A 26,858-nucleotide genomic window follows, 5' to 3' on the forward strand; every position below is an offset into this window, starting at 1 on the left:
ATACTAATCAAATAATCCCATAAGCCAAACAAGGATGGAAATAAAGTCTGAGTGTTGAGCTTGTGGAGTTGCATCATAGACTTTCCATTAACATATACAGAATGTCCGAATCTTTTGTAGTAAGATTTTAAATCCTTATTCCATGCATAAAAATAACCTTAATTTGCTATATAAATTATATTCGAGAAATACTTTGTTAAGGAAATACCATGAGTTGAAGTTTTATATTCCTTCACCTTTTACAGCTCTCAAAAGTTTTAAGATATTTAGCTCAAATTTTTGAGCATAACTTGCTCTTTAGGGTCTATATGATTAGATAATACTAGATCGTCGTGAAATTCTACAGGGTGATATTTTTCAGGGTTTTGGTCAATTTTTTATTTATTTTATATTATTATATATTTTATTTATCTTAGAAACTAAAACTGTCTGTTTAATTTTGAGTCTTTTATGTGTTTTGATCATTTTCGTATCTGTCATTGTTTTTCAGTTATTTGCAAAGTATCGAAGTAATGCATGCTATTTATTCATCGAGTAAATTTGGCTGGTTTATGACATGTCTGACATTCCACTGACACACACATTTTCTGACACTGCTATAGTAAAAATCTGAGAAAGGATTTATTTAGTGACAATCTGAAACTAAAGCGAATTTTTAACGGAAGAGAAACAAAAAATATTAGTAGACACAGGGACAGTAGTAACTTTAAATACGGAATAAATCAAACGGCGATAGTAATTTTTTCGATAACAAAACAATTTAAATCAATATCAAATAATTATTATTGCAGAAATTGTTAGAAATGGTTGCCACTATGTTCTACACACAAATTAAAACGTCCTCATAAAGACCGCTAAACACATCACAAATTCTGAGTAGTTATTCTAAGAATAGAACTTCTTATTTACCTTATAAGTTCTCGAGAGTTTAAAGGAGTAGAGTACAAATTTTTTTCCATAAACCCCCGAACATAAAAATTTAGAGATGTCAGATCGGGCGATCGAGAGGGCCAAACAATTAACCCTCCACGAACTATCCATCTTAGTGGATAATTTGCATTTAACCAGTTTCTCATTACCAGGGAATAATATAAAGGACATCTGTTTAATTATGCTAACTTATGCTCAACATTTGATCTAAATATCTCAGACATTTTGGGAGCTATAAAAGATAAATTTCAAAAAATATACAAATCCAACACCCTGTATTTCCTTAGCATAGCATTTTTCGAATATAGTTTATATAGCAAACTAATCTTATCCTTTACGCGTAAAATACGTGAGTAAATTCTTGCTACCAAAAATTCGGACTCTCTGTATGTACTGGATGTTGCGAGTTGGTAAAATGCCTATCGCTTAACATTGTTAATATATATTTTATTTTGTGTGGGTGTACGCCGTGGCAAACTTAATTAATTAATTTAATAAAGAAAACGATGTAGGACGACCTCTTTTTACCTGCAGCTGCAGTGCACGAAGTAAGTACTTACCTATTATCTTACTTATTTAAATGTTTAAATTTTAAATGGTTATATTCAAGTTCACCAAAGAAAGCTCCCGACTAGAGCATTCCATGTCATCCAACTTTAGTACCAACAGTTACTTTTGATGTGCAACATATATACAGTATCGGACAAAATGATCATATTTTATTTAAAACGCATTTTGTTCGCGAGGGTCCTGCTTGTTTACTTTCACGGATCTTTAGTTGTTGTGACCTGAGATATAAAAAATTTAAACAAATTCGTTCGACAAAATTAAAGGAACTCGATGGTAAATTTAGTTTCTTGTTTGAATTTTACTCGATTTCAAAGTGGATGTTTGATTTATGCCTCGTGTATTCATTCTTCCGCTATTTTACTACACTATTAGTGGACCTTAGAAGTAAACATTGTTGAGGCCTATATACGTCCGATAAACTGCATAAGGGGAATAACAGATGTTTTTCATGGGGAAAAATATATTATTTCAAAAACAATTAAAAATGATCAAATTTGAGAGTTTGTAGTGAATCTAAAACGTGATGGAAAGCTACGAAAATCTAAAAAAGGAAACAAACTAACCGACACATCAAATGTACGTGTTTAATAGATCCGAAACTGTCTGCAAACTGCATTTTGGTTTCAATTTGTAATGTGAACGTTTCGCCCAGGAAACGAAGGTTACTCGAAAGCGATTACAAGCAAGACGTCTAGCCAAAAAACCTTTTCTTTCAAAAATAAATCGAGAAATTGCTTTAGTGTTGTACGATACTGTATATTAAGAGACGAATGCAATAAACAGTGCCCCCCATCCTCTCGGCAATGAGGAAACAGTCAACCTTATTGTATCATTTTTGCTTAATCTCTTTTACGCGGATATACAGAAATTGTAAAGTGGCTAATTGGTTGTTTCTGCATGTTTATATATAAAAATAGCTCATTGTATGAAAATAAACACCCTAAATTCACTTTACTTGTATTATTGAACTGCTGTAAAGTGGAGCAACTTCAAGTTTGGATGTGGGCGTTTATTCGATAGGTATACGAACTTTAAATAAATATTATTTTGTGCGAACGCCCAATATTGAAGATACTTATATACAGGGTATTCCTTAATGATGTGCGGATATTTTAAGGTGGGATTCTACGTGAGAAAATAACGATAGTTTGTCATGTAAATTATGTTCCAAAAATGCTCCGTTACGAAAATATAGGGCTGCAAAGTTTTAGAAAAAAAATGAATTTAATTAATATTTTCGGAACCGCTAGAGATATTTTAATGAAATTCGGTATGTAAAGAGAGTTTCTAAAGGGGCATTAACATTGCAATAAAAATATGCCTTTCAATGCAAAATTATTCAAAATTATTTTAATACAACAAGACAAATAAAACGATAGAAAATTTAACACATTATGGGTCGACATCGCAATGAAATATGAATTACAAGTTACTTCAATATTTAAAAAAAAGGAAAATGCGCCGCTGACTTTTGTCTGAATAGTAAAAAAGAAAATTTGTTGTGTTGTTATTGAAATCTGTTTCTTCAGTTTTATCTCTTGGTTAGTCATTTTCAACACTTACTGTAAAAATCGTTTTTCTTTTGTTTCGTGTTAGTTAAAATTCATATCTCATTATGATGTCGACCCATAATGTGTTAAATTTTCTATAGTTTTATTTGTCTTGTTGTATTAAAATAATTTTGAATAATTTTGCATTGAATCGCATGTTTTTATTGTAACTAATGTCCCTTTATAAACTGTTTTTACATACTAAATTTCATAGCAATAAACCAAGCGGTTTCAAAAGTATTAATTAAGTTTCATTTTTTTTCTAAAACTTTGCAACACTGTAATTTCGTAAAGGAGCTTTTGGAACATAGTTTAAATGACAAATTGTTGTCATTTCTTCATGTAGAATCCCACCTTGAAATATCCCCACATCATTTTGGTGCACCCGGTATACATATTATTAATATATCATAAGAATATGCGTTTGATATTTTTTACCTATATACAACGTATTACAAACGGCCTCGACTCTTTTTCATTCCTTCGTGTTAAACACAGTGAATAATGGCCGGCAAAGAAACCCAAAGCATTACATATGTAAAAAATATTTATACCATATCTGCATAGTTGCGAATTAGGAACTCATTTAGTTTTGCTGCGTTATTAATGGTTTAAAATGTTTATTCAACCCATTTATCACAGTTAAGTTGAATAAATGAATATTTATGTAAGTGTTTTTGTGACTGTGTTTTTAAAGGCGAAAGCCTAAACAATATGTATATTATAGGGGAAAAAAGGGGGAACAAGCCCAGCTTTCAAATTGTAGCCACGTTCAACAGAAAATCATGTTGCGCGAGCTTAAGTTTACCACCTCTAACGGAAACGCAGCCTACACAACTCTGTAATTACAAGTAAATCTCATTTAGGATATGTTGCCAATTAGAGACGACTTCACAAGTGATGACGCAACTCCACAAGTTCAATATTCAGACTTGTTCCTCCTTCTCGTCCAAAAATCAATGAAATTACAGACCCGCTGTGAAATCGACATTTTTCCATCAATAGAATTATTAAAGAGAATAAAGAAACCGCTACAATGGTAGGAAAATTTCAGCGCTGTGAAGACGTGATACAACAATTACCTGACATAGGTTTTCATGGTCCATGAAAGGTATCGTTAATTTACTAGGAAAATAAAACCATAACAATATTTCAATCATGTTCGCAAAGTACATGCAACCGTCACACGATGTGCTCTGTATTAATAATCTCCCATATACGTGTGTAAATGTACGTGTATTTTTACACGACTTTAAACAAATTTAAGAATATCAGACTGTGGAGTCTTTCAGGGCCGGCTAAGTTGCAATTGGAAACACTTTCCGGGCAGATGCCGTAGTCCAATGAGGCTAGCTCCTGTCCCAACGTAATTTCTTTAAAAAAAAGCCTAAATCTAATGTGCTACATGTAAGAAACGGGTTAGCATCCTTTCGGCAACTTCTCAAAATTAAAACGATACTAGTACCTGCATAGTTACTTTTTATCTTTGGTATTTTTCGACGGTACTTACAGTTGCTGATGTAAAACTTTCCTACGAAACAGCTGATAACTCAACTGAGAATACTTCATGCTCCTCTACATCTGAAATTACAGCTCTTCACTGATAAAAATGATTTTTTTTGCGATTTTTGAACACGTAATTAAAAATTATGATTGTCCCTCATAAAACAGACGAGGTCTAATTCCCTTTAAGCTAAACTTATCGATAGCTTAACTCGGCTTCCGCAATAGTATTTATAAGCAATCATCTTCTATAGCGGAACGAGTAATAAAAGAAGAAATTCTTACAGACGCATTAGATTTAATCTTGTTGATGTTCAGTAGATTCTTGTCTTCAAATTATCATATTTCCACCGTATTACCGGAAACGGAAAATAATATATGCACTCTACAATTTGATGCAATTCACAGCTGAATGCCATAACGTCAGCTTTACTACCAAGAACTAACGTAACATTGCCTAACTCGCAAAACACTTTAACAAGCTCGTAATTCAGCATAAGTAATTATTATTGTTCTCGGCATAATCCAGAGGTTATTGCAGCAACATGCAAACATCTGTAATACCTAATGATTATATCAAAATAAAATCGTTATCGAATACCGTGTTCTATCTAGTGCATTGCTCCTTTCGAATTCAATGCCCTTAAAAATTGCCGCAAATTGCCCAATAACGGCAAACGTGAAATCGCCCTTTTGTTGACTTACGTTAACATTTTCGTCATTGCACGTTAGTGTTTGTTACGCCGACTACGGTCAGCTCGATTGACCACGAGACACGCCATTTTTTATTTTTCACATAGGAAAACAAGGTTCGACGAACACACATCAAACGCAAAAACAACCAAAGATAAGATAAAACGGAACCTATAGATTTCGTTGGCATTGTTATTCGCATAGACACAAGTGTATTGAATCGAAGATATAAAAATTGCGAGTCAATGAACTTTTACACAACCAATTCGGACGAGTTACCGGATTTTGATTTAAGTTTAAAAAATATAAAATAAATAAAAAAATAATAATGATTTGCCTCAGGTTGGTGGGCATCAAGTTCGTGTATTAAAGGCGCAAATTTTACCGCACGTGCATGGCCACCATCTCGAAACTTCCCACCCCCCATATATTTTTTTGCAGAGAAGGAAATTAGTTTTAACCAAAAACGCACGTCAGCTTAAATATCGAGGAGGACGTTCGGAGCCAGCGTGCGCTGTATTTTAGGTTTTGCCCCCTTGCCCCCATGTACCCCCATTTGAAATTTTTATGCGACACCCCCGCCTTGCAACACCTCATTTTAAAGGTTTTGAATAATCCGACTCACTGCCGTTCGAAAAACTAAAATCGGCTGGTCCGTTTTCCTAAAGACTCAAAAACAGATTTTTCAAACGTTCTAGCATGTTTACAAACGTTTCTGTTCATTTGTGCACGTCATAGCCTTGTCTTTTGGCGACAAGAGAGATAATAGAGTTTAGAATCTTAGTTTTTGTCAACTTTTGTATTTTAGCACAAAATGTTTTCCTGCTTAGACAAAACTAGATTTAATTTGTCATCTATGGACTTGTCTGTTAGCAGCAGTAAGGGCGGCAGATGCATAATGGTGTATTATACTTTAGATGAAAGGATCGAAATTATTTTTGTGTATGATGCCGAAAGTAGGAGTGCTCGTGGGACAGCCCGGGTTTTTAATGAAAAGCATCCCGAGGAAAATGTAAACCACCACTATGTGCTGGACCTTGGCAAGAAATTTCAAGCAACTGGTTTCGTCTGCAACAAAGTAAATAAGCAATACCGAGTTCTTAATGAAGCTGCTGCACAGGTCGAGATTTTGGGCCATTTCAGTATCAATCCTACCACTTCAATTCCAAAGGTCGACAAATATTCCATATGGTTCTACGTGTTCACAAAGTTTTAAAACCAAGCAAGTTGTCTCCCTACGAAATGAGCATTCTTCAAGAACACCGAGAAGACGACCATGATCGAGGAATTCAATTTTGCGAAACAACGAGTGCGACAATAGAAACTAAATCGATTTTGATAAAGAATATTTGTTTCAGTGATGAATCAATTCTTTTGCTGAGTGGCTTTGCAAATAACCATAAGCGTAGATATCGAGACAACGAAAATTCTCATGTGTTTCGAGAGGGCCATACGGGGTTTCCTTGAGAGCTCAAAGTGTGAACTAAATTTTGAAGAACGAAATCGATCCTTCGAAAACCAAGTCGATGAATAAGAAAACTCTTTTTTTGGATGAACGACATTTACACTTTCAACATGAAGGCGCACCACCACACCGCGCATCACGTGCTCAACAATGGCTGAACGGAAGGTTTCCTGACAAATAGATCGGCAGATGAGGCGTTATGGAATGGCCGGCGAGATCGCCAGATTTAGCATCTCTAGATTTCTTCCACTTGGGTTAGTTCAAGACAATTGTGTACAAAACTGTCCCACGAGATAATCAGGGTCTACGAAATAGGATTACCGACGCATGCAGGTTAATTAACAGACACATTTCAAAACGTCCGACAAGAATTCGAGAACAGGTTGTACTTTTGTTCAGCCAACAATGGTGAGCTTTTTGAACGCCGAATAAAGTAAGGTTTTGGAGAATACATTTACTTCGTTAGTTGGATTTTGTGTTTCAATTAATGTCATTTTGATTCTTCAGGACAACAGATCAATCGACTTTAGGTTTCTAGACGGTAACGAAGCGGGGTTTTTTTAAGATCTTGAAAATGATGTGCTACAAACTGGGGGTGTCATTTAAAAATTTGAAGTTGAGGGTATCTGGCGGGAAGGGGCGAAATCTAAAATACAACGCACAGTAGTTTTAAACGTCTCCCTCGATATTTAAGTTGACCTATTTTTTGGTCAAAACTGATTTCCTTTGCTGTAAAAAATATTGGAGGTGGGAAGTATTGAAGTGACGGCATTGTATAAGTTGATGTGTGGCCTGCTGCATTCAGACTTTTTATATTTTATTTTATACTGTCTGGGCAGATCAGTTAACCCCGTGCTGATTTGTTGCCAGCAAATCGAAGACTAATGTAATGTTGTGGCTAGGAAATCTTACCAGACTTAGGGATCTATCGCTTGAAAAATTGCAGTTGTTTAATTTTCCCCATATTTACACTAATTTCAATCTAAATATAATTTGGCATACCGCAATGTTCACATGTTTAAATTTTAAAACACAAAGCAAGTGCATTTGACACCGAAAAGGCCCGACAAACACCTAACTCCGCCTAACTGTTGCAAAATTGAGAAATACAATCAAAAATTTCGTTCGCCATATTTTCAAGAAACATTATTTCTCTTCCCCTAGACGGCGCATTTTTTGCAAATCACGTACGAAACTAAGTAATGTAAAGCAGATGTCCATTAATCGTTTTTCTACAGCACTCACTGACATTTTCCAGCCTTGGCCCCTGACGTCGCCTCGTCCATAAAAAACCGGACTGTAACAAGTCACCTACTGGCCTGGTAACGTAAATAACTATTTCGGGTGCTACTTTAATACTCGTGAAATTCAGATAAATCAATGACCTTTTGATATACGCATTGATAAAGTTTAATATAGTTTTAGATGACACCGGTCAAGAATCTTTATTTGGGTACGGGAAAGATGTTTCAACTAAAACCTAAAATATCGAAGATCGCATATGAATATGGATACATACCTACACCATTAATCTGACTGATAAGAAAATTACTCCTATTATCGCTTTAATATTTCAGAGCTTGACAAATGGGAATCAAATTTGTAAATCTATAACATCTCACGTGGCTCGGCAACAATCAGTTAAAGCACCAATGATGGAAGTTGAGGTAATAGCGAGCCGTGCAGAATACTTACGACAATATTTCCATTTCTATACACTGGACGAACTTTATAAATGGACATGATATACGCTTCGCTATCAATGCTGCTAGGAACTGTAGCACTTGGAAGATGAGTTATCCGACGAGGATACCACATAGTTTGCAGAAGCGCGTTGCTCAGCAGAAGACTCGTGGAGCAAACGTTGAAAAACTTACAAAAACTTCGAATTTTCCCGGTCGGCTCCTGTCGAACCACATGAACTACGGGCGTGACAAAATGCCAAACAGTTTATCATCTGCCGAGTCAAGTAAATTTTCTTATCGGGCTTGTTGGTGACTCGACTAATACGACGAAACTGAATTTTGTTATCTTTTTAAATGTATAATTGCCCGGTGTATGGTAAAATTGTACGCAGACGACGTTCGCGCAGATAAGGATTTTCTCAACGACCGACGCTCGTGGAGTAAACACTACCGCCGCGTGCAGATCTAATCAGACTAATGCCAAAGACTCACCATTCTTGGGTGACGTACCCCCAATAAACAAGCACTCTCAAACTAGCCACACCACGTGGTGTCCTTTTGTGCCGAAATTCTGGGACAAAATTACCTGAGCGTCACAAAGGTAACTACCCCCGGTCAACATGACGGACCATGCATTTTTACGAAACTTTGCCAAAGTTAAGAAAGAGACGTGTCTGCACCCGGTGTACGACCGAGGGTTGGTCCGGGGCGAGGGCGGAGAGAGGGGGGTGCAGGTAGCGAGAGCAACATCCATCCCGTCGAAACCAGCACTATTCAAAAGCAACAAGTTTTTCGAGGAATCCAGACATGAGCGGGGCGAGTGGGGCTTGAGGAATCCCAAAGATTTGTACACTTTATCGGGAGGAATTCATTGAAAAGGACAGATGCAAAAGGGCTGCGCCGTGACCACCAGGTGGGCCTTCGAAGCCGCTAACGAGTCGCTACTGGTGAATAATTTGCAAAACGCAGATACGGGATAAATACTGTTTTAACCGAAATTTATCAGGCGATGTTTACTGCACTTTTTTTTAAATACCCAAATGATCCGTGAACGTGTTTGCTTATGTGCTCTGCCCGAATTGAGATTATGTAGAGGTAGGTAGGTAGTAATCGATGGTTTTTGGTATTTTGATGTAACATTATTACGCAGGGGAGATGATTAATTTACTTAAATAAAGCTTTTGCTAATCCTGACCTTCATAACTCAAGTAGACGATGCACAATGCAGTTGAGTGTTTGCATTACGTTCATAACGTCAGAGAAAAAATATCAAAAGGTACAAGGGAATATTGTGTGAAACGCTGTTCGGGCTACAGAATTCAGGGTGGCTCGTAAGCCCTATGACGCATTTCCGCATAATACCATATAATGATAATTTTGAGAAAACGTTCGCTCCGTGTAATGCGTAGCTAAGCTCTTGATGGACGCCACACGGTACGGTTTTGCTGAGCACCAACGTCAAAAATATAAAATTCCTTTATCTTCGAGGGCCATTTTGCAACTTTTATCGTTTATGCAGAAATACACTGGCTCGCAGAAATCGTGTCACCCATCTATCAAATGTATATTATCGCCTACGTCTTTCTACAAACAAACGCAATTTTTAATTACATTACATTCGTAAATACACTTTTCCTACATTAAATATTATAATTAATTAAAAATATAACTATCGCCATGTACAAAAAAAATTAATATTTTATCAGCGGACAAAATAAAACCTCACAAGTCTTGGTACATGTAACAAGAATAAAATTAAACTTCTGGTACACATATTGCTGGTATCCTGTTGGATATCCCTTTAACTTGGTAACTTCTAGCAGTCTATTTGGCATTGAATAAACAAGTTTTTTTGTTATATCGACGGTTATCTTAGGCCGCTCTTCCAAAATAACCCGTTCTATGCAGTTTTTGCTTTGAATAGGGCGCTGACGAATTTTAGGCTCTAAAACACTCCATAAACGTTCAATCGGGTTTAAGTCCGGACTTTGAGGAGTCAAACAAATGTCGGGTATTATATATTAGTCTTTGACGCACATGGTGCACGCCGTGCGTGTTGGATCGTTGTCTCGCTGGAAGTGAAAATCCCCAGCAATCCCTAACTTTCGGGCACCTTGTACTAAATTTTCCTTTAGAACGTTAGGTGGACTTTTTGATCCATGATTCCATCTATTATTTGAAGATTACCCGCACCAGCTGCCGACGTGTAACCCCAGACCATGGTACCGTCACCTTCATGTTTCACTGTTGCAATAGCACAGCTTGGATGTAATCCTGTATTCGGTTTTCGCCACTCTTTCGTGTCTCCATCAGGTCCAAAAACGTTGAATCGATTTTCAACAGACCAAATCACTCCTTTCCAGAAGTCTGGAGAGGAATTTTTATATTCCTGATCAAATTTCAACCGCTTCAATCTGTTTTGCTTGTTAACACATGGTGTCTTGCGAGGAGTAAAACTTTTAAAATCACCCCGATGTAACACTCGACGAATTGTATCTTCATGCACCATCTTTCCCTTTTGTTGTTACAATTCAGCAGCGATTTTTCCAGCACTTTTCTTGGGATTTTTTTTTTATTTCCACGAGTATAAATCTTTCTTTTCGTTGTGCGAACGTCCGTACACGGCCTGTGACCACTTTATTTTGAATTATTCCTTCAGTCTTATATCGATTGATAATTTTACGAATTGTAGGTTAACTTCTTTTCAATACGTCTCCAATTTCAGTGTAGAATTTTCCTACTTCATGCTAATTTATTGCGATATTTCGTTCTCTAACACTTAATTCACTTCGTGCAATTTTTAGTTAAAATCGGACAAATTCTAATTGATAATAATCTGTTAACAATATATCTAGTATAGCTTAGTTGCTATTTTCTGTTTTTATTTTCACAATACCAAGTAAAAAATAGTAAAAATAAACGTGCATTGACTTGTACCTAGACTTTTGCGAGGTTTTACTTTGTCCGCTGATAAAATATTTAATCAGGTATACTATTTAATAGAGGAAAAGTGTATGAATTAGTAAATAAAGTATAATTAAAAATAGCGTTTGTTTGTAAAAAGACATAGGAATAATAGACATTTGATAGGCGGGTACCAAGACCTTTACGATCCAGTGTTTGTAGGTACAGTGAATGTGACGCAAGTAATGAAGTTACTAAATGGAACTTTGCAGGCAAATTTGCTGTGCACTTATTCCATTGATCTCAACTGATTATTAGAGATCTATACAGAATGAAATTGAGCATAAATAGCCACAAAATAAAGCAGATAATTGAAGAAATTCAGCAAAAAAATCTATTTCGATCAAACTTCACCGCCTAATAGACAGTTCATCTGATATTTATGTCTTTTGCCATTTTTTTCGTTGCTTTCCTTCACCGGCCTGCATACAGTTGTGGACAAAAGTGTGGAATATTCTTTGAAACACTTCCTTGGTGATCATTTCTGTTTTTGTCTTCAAAGTTTGTCGATAAGGTGAAGGTACGTTCCGAAATTCACCGTACAATATTCGGCTTAGGAATGTTGTTTTTTAAATTATTTTTAAAAACAATTTTTTGTGGGGCAAAAGTATGGAATGCCATGTAGTGTTGTTTATGGGGGTGCTAAAACCAAAATGCACCACACAGTTATTCAGTCAGATTATGTGGTGCATTTCATACGAAATATGCCAAAAGAAAAGTATTTTTCGGAAGATTTTCGAAATCCGATAGTCCAAACGTCACGTGAAGTCGCTACAACTAAAAATACATTGCAAATATGTTAAAAATCAGCTAATGAGTTATCTCCAAAATTTTGAGAAAGTTTGGCATTTACGGAGATGTAAAAGATGGTCTGAAACCTGGACACCCAAGAAAAACAAATGACACTATCGATCTACGAATTAAAAAAACACCATCTGCAGAACCTGGCAAGTCCTCCAAGGTTACAAAGTTAGAAATCACTAACAATATTGGTATCAATATAAGCGATCGCACTGTACGTTGTAGGTTGTGCGAAATGGGATTAGTAGGAAGGATTGCAGTGAAGAAGCTTTTAATTGGTGAGAAGAACACAAGAGCACACAGAACCCAATTTGCTCAGCAACATTTGTTTTGGTCATTTTCAAAGTGGACTATTGTTCTCTTCAGTGATGAAACTAAAGTTAATATTTTTAATTCTGATGGGAAAACTTATGTTCGTTGACCTGTGGAGACTAGATTTGACCTCAACTACCAAAAACCAACAGAGAAACATGGTGGTGGCAACATAACAGCGAGGGGTTGTTTTTCTCGACTTGATGTTGAACCATTGGTCAAAACTGAGGGAATTATGGATCGGTTTTAATACAAAGTCACCCTTGAGAACCATATGCTGCCATATGCTGATGAAAACATGTCTTTACTTTCGCGTTTCCTGCAGGACGACGACCTTAAATATTCACCTCGATTAGTAAAAAAAAAAATGGCGAAGTGGTAATAACATCTCCGTGTGTGCCGTGGTGGCCGTTTCAGTCGCCGGATTTCAATCCGATTAGGCATCTCTGGGAACACTCGAAACGAAAAGTTCCAGACAGGAATGTGTTCAATCAGGATGAATTGTGGAAAGTCCTGCAAGAAAAATGGGTGAAGATTCTTATTTCCATTTGTGAAAATTTAATCGATTCTATACACTGTCGATGTCAGGTTGATATCGACTCGAAAGGATATGCCAAAAATATGAGTTTATTTCAATTTTTTTATTGATTATAATCGATTTTACGAAGTATTTCATTCTTTTGTCCAGCATAATTTATTTTTTTATTTTTTTGTATATTTATAGAAACTTGTTTATTATTGAATATTATTTATTTTTTTTAAATGTTGTTAAGTATATACTTGGATTTTTGTATGTTTCTTTTTTAATAACCAACTGTTTTGATATAAAACTATTAAGGATTCAAAATATTCCATACTTTTGTTCACAACTGTAGGTTCACAGAGTAGCTTTTGTCTACACTGAGCTTGATGAACGCATTTAAGAACGTATTATAAGTCATGTATTGTTGTTGCTATTATTATTATTATTATTATTATTCTGGATCGAATTCCAGGTATTTTTTCCAACATGCAAATACACAAATTAAACAGTTTTCGACTTACAGCAACAATTGCACAAGGCAAACGTCGTGTAACAACACAATAAATTCCGGACACAACACACACAACAACTAAAAATATACTTGAAAATAAAAATAGTCACTGTTGAAAACCAAGCTATGTGCCATCGTAGTCGATTAGACGGCTGTTGACCGAGATTCCGGCTAGAAGCTGCAATTGAGAAGCATTTGCCCTCGTGCGAAAACTCACAGCGCTCCATTTAAAAGGCGTGAGGTCAATGCGGGCGGTCGACCGACACCGTACTATACTCTTTATAAATTCGAATTAAGAAATATCAGTAATTATTTACCATCCATGTAATGTGTGAAAAAAAACATACGTAAACCGTCCATAGCGTTTTCCCGCGTGGTTTTTAAAAGTTTTGGAGGGACCGACTGACCGAGAATATTAATTATTTTAAGTACTTTTGTTGTGGTGCAAAAACCTCAAGTCACCAGCTTCGAACTCAAGCTTCACGATTCACTTTGCCACGTCACACGATTCTAGCCTGGAATTCACGATGGGAACTGAGACCAGTACCGAGACCATGTAATTCTCGGTCTCGATATCGATATACAAAACCGAACCTGAACCGAGTAGTAACCCTGTATATGTGGGGCAATTAAATTTATTGCTATTTAACGTTTCAATCTAAAGTCAATACCAAATGTGATTCCAATGTCGAGTTTATAAATCAGGCTTAATGCTTAGAAAGTAATTTTTTCTGTAAAATGCCGAAACCGACTCAAGGGTATGTAGATGTTAAAAGCTTATAACCTTTATACTAAAGGAAACTGACATACAGGGTGTTTTTAACAGCGCCAACGCATTTCGTTGTTGATTTTTTAATGAGCCTTGACAACAATTGGAAAACATGATTCATGTGATGATTTTCAGTTGGCAGCTCTTATTGGGTCGTAACAGCAATTTTTCGTGAAAACTCTACGGAAAACATGTTAGAAATTTTTTGCTATTCGACCCTGAGGAATACAAAAAACTCATTCGTTTCCTCTTGGTTAAATCCTACGTGTATGTAAATACTTTTTGGTCTATAAGAGCCCGGCTGAAAGGGTTTTCTATTGGTAGAAGTAATGCAGAACTGGTGTGTGGCTATATTATTTTACTGACATTCGTTAAACAGCAATAAAAGAGATAAACAATCTTATTGTTGCAATTACAGTAGAACTCGGCTCTAACGAACACGTGCTGGAACAAGCGCTCGGTTATAACGAATGAACAAAAAAGTCCCGTCCAAGTTGCTATAAAGCTAATGAATTTGTATATTCGATTATAACATACCATATTTGTTGTTTTCTGGAGATTTAAGCGAATGGGACAAAAACCAGCACATTTCTGATTTTGAGAAAATTAACTTATACGAATATGACAACTCGTGGAAGTTGCTGAATTTTACAATTATATGGACATTGTTCAAATAACTGTCAACGATAAAAATGACAGTGGTTCGCGTGATGAGGAGGAAATTGTAAAGAATGATAAAGTTTTAATCCTCACAAATCACGAAGCCCTTTCTGCGTTGAAGGCCGTAGTGTGTTATGTACAGAAGATTTGTCTAGAAAATGAGAAATTTTCAAATGCGACAGATCTCAGAAAACAAAATATCTGAAGAGATACCGAGAGAACCGTAAGGTGCAGAGTCCAATTTCCGACTTCTTTTTCACCTACACTTCGATTTTATTGAAAATTTTTGTCGATTTTTTTTCTCATTTAATATGTACGGTATTGGCCGCAATTATTGCACCCAAATTGTTTTGTTTAAACAATTAACTATAACAATAAAAATTAAAACAAAATATCAATATTTAGTGTAATATCCTTTAGACCTCACTACATCTGCCATTTTATTTGGTATAGGATTAATTAATTTCGCAATTATAGCTGGATCCATTCCTGACCAAGCTTTTGATAGTAATTCGAATAGTTCCGTGGCATTTTTAACTTTTCGCTCCTGAGTTTTTTTGGTCCAAGATTTCCCATATGTTCTCAATAGGGTTGAGATCAGGACTTTGAGACGGCCACTTCACAATAGATATTTTTTGCTATACTAACCATCTCTTTGACCAATTTGGAAGCATGTTTTGGCTCGTTATGGTGTTGAAAGGTGAATTTAAGCGGCATGACATGATCCATCTATATAGGGTTTCAAAACGTTCCTCAAAACATCTTTGTATATAAACTTGTCCGTCCTTTTCTCAATTTTGTGCAGAGGACCCATGCTAAATGATGAAAAGCACCCCCTCACCATTACATATCCTCTGTCATGTTTCACCGTGGAACAAGTGTATTTTGCATCGAATCTCTGACCTTTAGGTCGCCTTACGTGAACAACATCACTTTTAAATAAATTAAACTTGTATTCGTCAGTAACTACGACCGTTTTTTAATCATTTGGTGTCCTATGAATGCGGTTTGAGCAGATCTATAACTATTTAAGCCATTATCACAAAGTTTTCGCCTTATTGTTCGATTTGAAAGGTTAGATGGTCCTGCTTGATCGATTTCACCAATGATTTTCGTTCAAGATAGGAAAGGACTTCTTTTCGCAATATGTAAAATTTTTCGGTTCGATTGCTTGGAGGACTTTCTCGGGCTACCAATGTTTTTTAATTGTATCATACTACCAGTACGAAAAAAAATATATAGTCAATCAAAGTGAAACTCGTACACATAAATTATTTCCATAATTTTTTCTTATGTTAAAGAATTGAAACAAAATAATTGACTGTTTAATCTTCATATTGAATGGACCTGGTAGATAAACAAGAATTCAAAAAATGTTGCATTTTTCGTTAAATATTTTGAAAAAATTGATTTTTGATATCAATATGTAACTCGAACATCCAAGATATTGAGTAGTAAATACATATTTAAAAGAGTTTGGTGTTAAATTTTTGTGTTTTTTTATACTATTATGCTCGTTTATTTAAATTTAATTGTTGTTTGCAATGGGTCGACAAATGGGCCAAACCACCGTCACCGATAGAAACCTCATCATCAACCATTGTGAATAGAAAAAACTTACCGTCAGATAGGTAAAATGGTCAATAGGAGTCGTACTATCGCACAAAGTATCATAGATCGTTGTATTAATGAAAAAAGGATTAAAAACAAAGTGCGAAATAGCCCTAGAAATTTTTTTGAGGATTATGATGAAAGATGGATTTTAAGAAAGTCTGCAGAAAATCCAACAATTTCTGTTCCTAGATTGGCAAAAATTGTTGAAAAATATCTATATAAGGTCGTTAATCCACAAACCAAAATACATATTTGGATATTTTAAAGCTAAAATTAAAGCACAGTGCGCGGAAATTGGGAATTGAAAGATCATTTAAATAGTACCGGGGCAATAACCCAAACCATAAGGCACTAAAACTTAGACAATGACTACTTTATAATTGCTTTAGAGTAGCAGAAACACCTTCTCAGAGTTCTTATCTAAACGTAATTGAAAATTTGTGGAGCCAGTTAAAAACTGCAACACTAAGGCATGACATATCTAATAGAGAACAACTAAAAACTGTTTAAAGGAAAGAATGGGCAAAGAAACCAACAGAATATTGTGAGAAATTGGTAAAATCTATAAGTGATCGTCTAAAAGCCGTAATTGAAAATAAAGAACTTTCAACTAAGGATTAAATTCAAATTGAATATGATTTAGATTTTACGATTTGAATTGTGTACGAGTTTTATTTTCAAGTGGAAAATTGATTTTCATTTTGCATTAGGCGCGTGTGTGGAACTTTTAATAATTTTTTTATTGTTTATTGCGTTCAATATACAATTTCGTTTAGACCATATGTTCGCTGTCAGTTTTTGCTTACTTTGTTACTTATATCAAATCAACTTAGTCTACGAGTTTCACCTCGACTGCCTGTAGTTTGGTGACTCTCGACACTGTCGATTTATGAAGTTGTAAATTAACAATAAACCGTTCTTATGAAAATTAATCACTCAGGTCCTAATGTCACTCCTGCACGCTTTACTTCGAGCCGTGGAGGAAAATTCACTAAATAATAGTCGAATTGAGTACGAGAACTAAGAAGCAAACTTTTCTCAAAAAACACGAAAAAGTAAATAGTTGCAGTAATTTTAGCCTGCATGGAAACACAATTTGTTTATACCAGTGAATGTAAAAAGAGATAATACACTGCTTTTCTCTGATAAGTAAAGGTAATTCAATAAAGGACGTATGTACAGGGTGGCGCATATTTCCCTTCGATTTGAACAAAACTATAAATCAATTTCAAAAGTTGCAATAGTTATGGCCAATACCGTGCCTATTCACTATAACGAAAAATTGTGCAATATTGGCATTTCATTGAAACAAAGATTTTGAATCAACAAGCTTTTTTCCTCGGTCATCTAGAACGAACCTCCGCATGTAACGAACGAGGGAGTCCCTTGAAGGTTCGGTATGGCCGAGTTCTACCGTAATTGCAACAATACCATTGTTTGTCCATTTTGAGTTAAGGCGCTTGTCCTACGAATGGGCGCAGGTCTTTCTTGGGCGGTCTGAAGCTCGCTCAAAGTTTATGAAACAACAAACTTCTGTTCGCTCACCTGTTTTCAAATTGCAGTAAAAAAGCGTTAGAAAACGGTGCCTTGGCCAAACTAAACATTATTTAACATTCCACCAACAACAATACGAGTCCTCGCCATGCCTGAGCCTAATACGCACAAACTTGAACTTCGTCTACCTAATCATCCAGTACATTAGATAACATTGGCGTAGGTTTCTGTCGTTTGCGTTTGGGCAGCAAATATTAACAATAATAAAGTATCTATCGGCAGCCATCGTTCTCCGAGTTCTCAACCGAGATTACTTTAACGATCTGTTTGGAAATCATTAAACAGGTACAAACAGGCTGCTGCTTTAACAGTGTTATTATTAGTACAAAGACGAAGATTAATCACTGTTACTACTCACTAACATCCAGAGATTTCCTGAGCGGCGATCGGGGAACTAATTAGCTGGTTACGTCACAGGCACCGCGTTTGTGTTTAGGTCAAGTCGTTTATTTAAAACGCGCCTCAAAGTAAATAACAACATCGGCAATAATAACAAAAACAACAACAACAACAATAACAACAATAATAATAAAATATAATAATAATAGCCCGAACAAACACCATGGTCGTACTCGGCCGGTTTGTTATCCGAAGAGGAACTGACATTTACCATGAAAATTAATCGCGCTTACGTCACCGCGACGGCATTGGCAGCAGCAGCAGTCTTTTGTTTTCTGAGTTCCGAGAATCGTCGTACCGTTTTTTTTTCGTTCCTACGACTACTAATCCCGCGACAACGACGACGGTGCAACGGCGATCGATGGATGGTCGCCTTGGCCCAGTATTCACATGTGTGATATAAAAGTCTACTGACTGGTTGGTGGTGGTGTCGGTACTGCCTTCGCCAACTGCTCGAGTACTAGAATTCGCACCACAGACACAATATTCAATTCGCACCGCGACAGATCTGCTCCCCATTACGGCTGATCTTCGACTCCCGGCTATCTTAAGTCGTGATGCAAAAGGCATTGATGAAATTAGTGACCGGCAAACAGCTAGAGTGGGTCAAGAAAGTGTTTGTCCACCCGGGCGAGTCTCACTTATCCGCAATTTTCGTAACATTTAAAACAGATAGGAAAAGACACACGGCGTTGCGACGCCGACGCTACGTGTTTTCTTTTTTTCAGAAACATGGCCTTTTTTCCAAAAATGTGAACATCAATATATTCTAAACAAGTTTTGTATAATGAATTTCTTTTTACACAAGGTGTCATTATACGGGGTGTATCGTATAATGAAACATTGGGTATTAGCTGGCCAATTGGCTAGTCAGAGATTCCTCATGCGAAAATAATTAGACCGTACAAATGGCGTACGCAAAAGACAGTCGGGGTGAAGACGTGTGTTCGACCCCCCATTTTCTCCATTGTTTCTCGAAAGTTTTTAACTCAAAATATAGAAAATGTGCGTCTAATCCAACTATACGTCACTGCAAAATTTCACTTAAATTTTTTTTAAACCCAAATTGTTAAAAAAATAATGTATTTTAATTAGCTTCAACATCCAGTTTAATGAGTATAAAACTGCAAAGAAAAAATGCCACAAAAAAAGTCTAATTATTTCCGCGTAAGGAATCTCCGGTTAGCGGATTGGCCTACTAATACGAGGCACCCTGTATACGTTTACATATACATTTATTTTCCCGCGTAATATTTTTGAGCAACAAAACAATTGCATTTTTACTTACACATCCAGAATTAGTTTATTGAGAGAAAAATGCAAAATCTTTTTTTGGACTAAAACATCAAAAAATTCTCTCTTCTGAGACATGTCGTAAAGGAGTTACTTAGGACTTTTAAAAATCGCCAAAATATGTACAGGTCCGTATTTAAAAAACTCAAGTTCTTGTTATCTCACAATCTAAGCAATACTCAAAATATCGAAATTTACTGCTATGTAGACATAAGAAAACTATGAAGTTACGTCATAAATTTTACTGGAAAACTTTTGGTTTTCTATTTATTTAGAAAATAAAATTTGGCCCAATTTTAGATTTTTCATAGTAACTCGGAAGCCAAAAATCATTTCCCAACATTGTTTTTACCTCTTGTGAGAGAATTATATTCGGCACATTTTTTCGAAGTTAACCGACTCTGTAACTCTCACTGTTGAAGAGATAGCAATGATAACACAGCGGATTTAATTAAATAAATGTACGTATTTCAAGACATGAATCTTTAATTGATCACAAAAAGTTCCTATGAATGTAGGTCTGCATCGTCTTCGCTTAAGAACCGGAGAGTGTTGAATTTTCATTTTTAATTTAGTTTTTTTTTTCCAATATTTTCGGACAGAGATGTAATGATCGGACAAAATTGCAAATGTGTAGAAAATAATACATAATAAATGTATAGACTTCCAGAAATATTTTTCAGGAATGCCATTTTTCAATAGAAGTAAATGTACAATAATTAACACAAAAGTGACATACAGTGTAAAGCAAAAAAGTTAGGGCCAATTAAAATGTGATGGAACCCTTTACGTGGCGTCCTCTATCGACAACAAAAACATTCAGAAAATATTTAAATTTTGCGTATTAAATAAACCGTATACTAAATTTTATCGGATTATTACATCTCTGCCCGAAAATGTTAAAAAAAAAATAAAAATAAAAATAAAATTCTAACACCTTCCACTTCTCAAACGGACATGTTGCGAACCGACATTCATAGGAACTTTTTGTGATAAAATCCATTAAAGATTCATTCCTCGAAATAAGTACCTATACTTAATTAACACTCTGTATACATAATTTGCATTTTTCATTAGATATTTAATACAATGAGCGCAGAAAATATTCATACAGCAGATAATATTATATAAAACGTAGCGGTGCGGTCTTATCACGCAATTTTTAGAAAAAACAAAACACAAATAATCGTAAATTTTCTTTTGTAGTTTAGCATATATTTTTAATGAATAATAAGTTAAAAATATAGATTATGAAGTAGTTAATATAAACAACTAAATGAACTGAAATAGAAACATAAAAAATATTCGTACAGACCTGAAATAATTACAAAATGGGTAAAACAGTAACGATAAGGTTAGTTTAAATAACACGTTGGGTTCTCTTTTGACTCTATTATTGTTTCCGATCGGATAGAATTCCAGTCTTCTAGGCATGGAATTAACTAAGTTTGACGCTAAAGTTGACGGTATTTTACTCCATTCTTCTTTAAGAACAACTTTTAACCCTTCTCTGGATGGAATAACAATGTTTCGTATTTTTTTCCGGAAAAGTTCCAAAGTTGTTAGATCGGATTAGTGCCCGGTGACTGGCAGTGCTTCCAAATATTTTGGAGTATTTTACAAGATCCAGAACCTGGTGTTAGGAGCTGTATGTTTGGAATTGTTATCTTCGCTAAATACAAAATATTTCAAAATCTTCATTTTAGTTGCAAAAGCATGGGGGTGAGTTTTTAAAATGTTTATGTATTTATATAATTGGTTCCTTATTCCATCCATGAAATAAAGCGGTTCCATTCCTAAAGCCCTCATACAGCCCATACCGACCTCATTCATACCCATACCGTACTACTATTCTTTATTAAATTCAGTTCGCTTCTTTCTCCATACTTTAAAATAGTTTTTATTATCAAAAACTTAAAATTTGCTCTCATCTCTGACAATCACTTTGTTCCAATACGTTTTAGATGTGTTAATATAAGTTCTGGCGAACTTTAATCGTTTCTTTCGGTTTACTTCGTTTATGAAGCATTTTTTACGAGCTACTCTGCCACGGTACGTCTTAATTCTCAAACAATTTCTAATAGTACTGGCCGAGACGTCTTTATTGTTGAAAGTTTTCAGTTTTGCAGAGGTTGTTACCGCACATATTCTTGGGTTTTCTTTCAATTTTCGTGCCATTAAACGTTCCAAGCAATCATCTACAGCGGATCAAGAAAGTATTCTCACATCCAGGCGAATACCATTTATTTGCAACTTTCTTAACTTGAAAACAAATGGGCTTACCAAAGTGATTTTTTTTCACTACATTAAATGAGATGTTGTAAGCTAAAATAAATGTTAAAAACATAATAACGTAGAAAGCGACGCTCGACGCACGTGTTCTTCAGAAACACGAGTTGTTTTTCGAAAATGTGAAAAATATCGATATATTCTAAACAAGTTTTGTATAAAAACTTTTTATTTACATAATATTTTATTATACAGGGTGGTTATTTGGTGCGGTCTCGGAAGATTACGGCTAAACAATTTAATATTTTGAATTTCTTTTTTTTGCGTTATATAGAACTCGATTATGGGTACAGTCTAAAATTGTTTTCGTTTTATTCAGGGTGTTCTAAATAAGTGAAAAATATCAATGTTATATTTTTTTAAATAGGACACCCCATGTATTAATATCGTTTTAGATTTCTTAAGTTTCATTAAGGTTTACTTGTCCTAAATCTTAAGGATTTCGAAATGATTAAGTATTTTTAAAAACTTTGTTTTGAAGAAAGTTTAAACTGAAGTAAATCGAAATTCATATCAAATCTTAGATATGAAACGTATTTTATGCCAGAATTATTAAAATTGAAATATATCATACAGTGCGTCCAAAAAATAACATGAAAATTGCATTCTTTTCGAAAGGAAATAACTTGCGTAATTTAAATAGAACACCCCATATTTTATTACTCGAAATAAGAGATAAACATATGACTAATCAAAAATCGTTACACCTTCCTATACCTAAATGTACAGGTTTTCTTCGAAAAATAAGATTTAAGAAAAGGTAGCAAAATTAATAATCTTTGAATTTCGACTTACTCCAGTTTAAACTTTCTTCAAAACAAAGTTTTTAAAATTGCATGATTTTTAAAAAAATACTTAATTATTTCGAAATCCTTAAGATTTAGGACAAGTAAACCTTAATGAAACTTACATTTATTTTTCTCAAGAAATCTAAAACGATATTAATACATGGGGTGTCCTATTTAAAAAAACATAACATTGATATTTTTCACTTATTTAGAACACCCTGAATAAAACGAAAACAATTTTAGACTGTACCCATAATCGAGTTCTATATAACGCAAAAAAAAAAGAAATTCAAAATATTAAATTGTTTAGCCGTAATTATCCGAGACTGGACTAAATGACCACCCTGTAATATATATATATATATATATATATATATATATATATATATATATATATATATATATATATTTCTTATTAGGCACTTGATATGGTACAATCAGCACAGAAAATATTCGTACCGCAGATGATATTATATCTATAAAACGTACGTTGTTATTAAACATCTTTTACAAAAAACACATATAACTGTAAATTTTAATTAAAATTTACGATTAATGTTTTAAATAAATTTTATTACAAGTTTAATTTTAATATGCCGAATTTAGAAATGTAAAAATACACTGGGTGTTCCATTTGAAATTGGAAAGTTGGCATTGACTTCCGGCATAAACGGAAGTAATAAAAACAGTAAAACCCCACCACATAAAGCGTTTTATCGAACTAAAAAAATTGTCCCCAAATCATTTTCGAATATCTCTAATCACAATCGAGATGTCGCCTTATACCAGAATTATTGAGACACCCTGTATAATAACCACTTTGGAACTAATTTTGGACGAATGCTCGAGATCGTTGTTCTATTGAAAGCGGAATCTCTCTTCTAGTCCAAGCTTTCCGGCATTACGTTTTAAATTACCTTTCAGGATATTTTTATACATGAATTCATTCATGTTTGCTTCAATAAAAGTTAAATTAACCACACCGGTTGCTACCGTACAGTTCCAGACCATCAAGTTTCCATCACCATGTTTTATTGTTGGTTTAAAATTGCGCTTCTTCATTCTTTCCCCCGGCGTTCTCCACACTGTTTTGGCATCATCAGATCCAAATAAATTATATTTGTTCCCACCAGAGAAAATAACTCGTTTCCAGCACTCCAAGGGACTTTTTTATATGTACCAGAGCGAACCTAACACGTCTCCTCCTGTCCACTTTATTTATCCAGGGCTTCTTAGCTGGCGTCATCCCATTCCATAATGGACTGCGGATGAATTTTTTTTCTTCAACTGTCTGTTCAAATTGTGAAGCTACATAAGGTGCACTTACATTGGGATTTTTAAAATCCGTTGTAGACTGAAACTTTGATTTCGTTGGGTTACTTTTCGTGGCCTTCCAAAACGTCTCAAATTGTTGACAGATCCCGTTGATTGGTGTTTCTATGTGATGTACTGGGTATGTAACTTACCTGAACACATTCTGCTATTCTTTTGTAAGATTTTCCTTCTTGATGATATTTGATTATCGTCTTTTTGACATCTTCGCTAATTTCTTATTCTCTTCAATCCCGAGCTATTGTTTTTAATTTCACTGTGCTCCAACTTGTGTTAAAGTGAACCAGTGAAGGCTCATCGGAAATAAATGGAATTTGTAAATAACCAAATTGGCAAAAAATAGACCAAAATATCAGTGTATGAATACATTTCTGGGCATACCTAGACATTTTTCTTTATTTTCTTTGTATGAGGAGACAGTCGTCTCTTTACACTTTTCATAAAACTGTAATAAATGATGTTTTATTTGTGCAAAATATGTAAAATTTTTATGATTCAGATTGCATAAGTTACGAAAATTGCAAATAAATGGGATTCGCCTGGGTGTATGAATAATTTTCCTGCAGCATTCAGCAATTTCGAACATAAAAAAAGGACATCTCTAGTTCCAGCACTTAGAGCTTAGAACGGGGGATCATTAAAAAAAAACCCGTAGTAGGCGGAGAACCGTAACCGTAGAGAGTTCATTAAGCCACTTGGTATTTATCACCAAACCTTTGACTAACAACAGATTAATAGGTGAATTGGGCTTAGACATGCCTCTGATACTTCAACACATACTTGAGGTTTTTTTTAATGATCCTTCTTTAGTTGACCGCTGAACACCGGAATAACTCAAGGACAGTAGTTAATCACATGGACAAACTTTAAGAGACGAATTTTTGAAGCATTTTAAGACAAGAAGTTCATGTTAACACGGATCGGCAATGGCCCTCATTTCCTAAGTAATCTGCTTTTCACGGATGAATGTGCGTTTCCTCGTGACGCCAACGCGAATTTTCACAACGACCATATATGGCCTGCAGAGAAACCGCATGTTCTCATAGAAAATCATCATCAAGTAAAATTTTTCCTGAGCGTTTGGGTCGGAATTATCGGTGATCATCTTGTCGGACCTTGCATTCTTTCACACAGACTTAATGGCGGATAGTACTGAAGGTTTTTGGAGTACGACCTTCCCGAACATTTAGAATATGCTGATTTAAGGATGAGGTACACGATGTGGTTCGTGTACCATCACAGTTTCGTTTTAATGCACTAATTTATGGACGACTACGCCAACAATTGAACAGAGACAGCAGGCGTGGCTCCCTGACCGCCCGATATGTGTCCATCTGACTGCTTTTTACAGGGTCACTTGACGGCTCTAAAGTATAACTCGGTAGTCCAAAATGATGAAGATCTAAGTAACAGGATATATGCGTTGTGTGTTGCGACCAAATTACACATCAAACAAGTATACAGTCAGTCACACAATTCTACGTACATCTGCAAACTCGTATAATTTTTTAATTAGAACCATGATCCAACAAGCATTTTTAAATATAATGATCATAAATGATCATTACTGGTAATTGAAAATTTGAATTTCGGTTAATGGATTGAAAGAGAAAATTAATATCAAAATTTTCGATCCCCCAAAAGTGATCATACAGCAGATAAATTTTATTATACTTTGAAAAAATATATATATATTTTGTTAGTCCACCTTCTACATCTGCAACTGCTTACAATCTTCTGAGCAAGGATCAAACCACATTTCTTATAATATCTGAAATAATTTCACTCTAAGTCGAAGTTAATGCTCTTTATAGCGATTCTTTCCCTGAAATTTTGTAATTTTGCACCCTTCGCCCTAATTCGTCTCATAGACGCTTGATAGGGTTCATGTCTGGCAGCTGCGGAGGAGAATGAAGTTACTTGGGCACGCTGTAAAGGAGCCATTCTGCGACAACCAAGGCGATATATTTGGGATTGTTGTCGTGTTGAAATATCCATTAATTTCCTAATCCAAAACGTTCAATTGAGAGCGATAGATTATCACGCAAAATTTGGAGATACTTTTGATGATCCATTACACCTTCAATGAAAACTAAATTTCCCACATAAGCCGTAGACATTGAGCCCCGTATCATTACGTTGCCTCCGCCATGTTTGACTTCGGGAAACAAGTTTTCAGGTTTCAGCTCTTTATTAGTTTTTCGTCATATTTTTCCTTTACCATCGGAACCAAAAATAATGTTCTTGCTTTCATCGATAAATATTACCGAAGTCCAAGACTCAAGGTCCTTTTCTAAATATTTGTTCGCAAATTCTTGGCGGTTTTTTCTATTTTGTTGGAAGATCGGGGGCTTTTTCCTAGGCAGCCTTCCATGAAATCCCTTTGATCTCAGAGCTCTTTTTATAGTTTCAGTATTGACACCTCTACCAGGTTTTCTGTGAACTTGATCAACCAATTTCGGAGCACTAATTTTCGGATTTAATGCAATTTTTCTAATAGTAGTCCGAATATGGCCCGCTCTTATTTTTTTAGAGTGTCCAGATCGAGGTTTATTACTTGTTGAGCTTGTTAAATTAAAATTTCCTTATAATGATGTGCACTGTGAATCGAGCTAATTTGACAGGTTTTGCTGTCACCATGAGATTTTCCTTC

The 26,858-nt window shown here is 35.1% G+C and overlaps 1 protein-coding gene across 9 annotated transcripts in view; it reads right to left on the reverse strand.

The window, feature by feature from the left end:
• Positions 1-26,858, reverse strand: part of LOC136342269 (nuclear receptor coactivator 2-like) — a 166,259-nt gene that overhangs the window by 10,806 nt on the left and 128,595 nt on the right. The gene's annotated exons all lie outside the window — the stretch shown is intronic.

Source organism: Euwallacea fornicatus, chromosome 11 (genome assembly GCF_040115645.1).
Source record: "Euwallacea fornicatus isolate EFF26 chromosome 11, ASM4011564v1, whole genome shotgun sequence".
Taxonomy (NCBI): domain Eukaryota; kingdom Metazoa; phylum Arthropoda; class Insecta; order Coleoptera; family Curculionidae; genus Euwallacea; species Euwallacea fornicatus.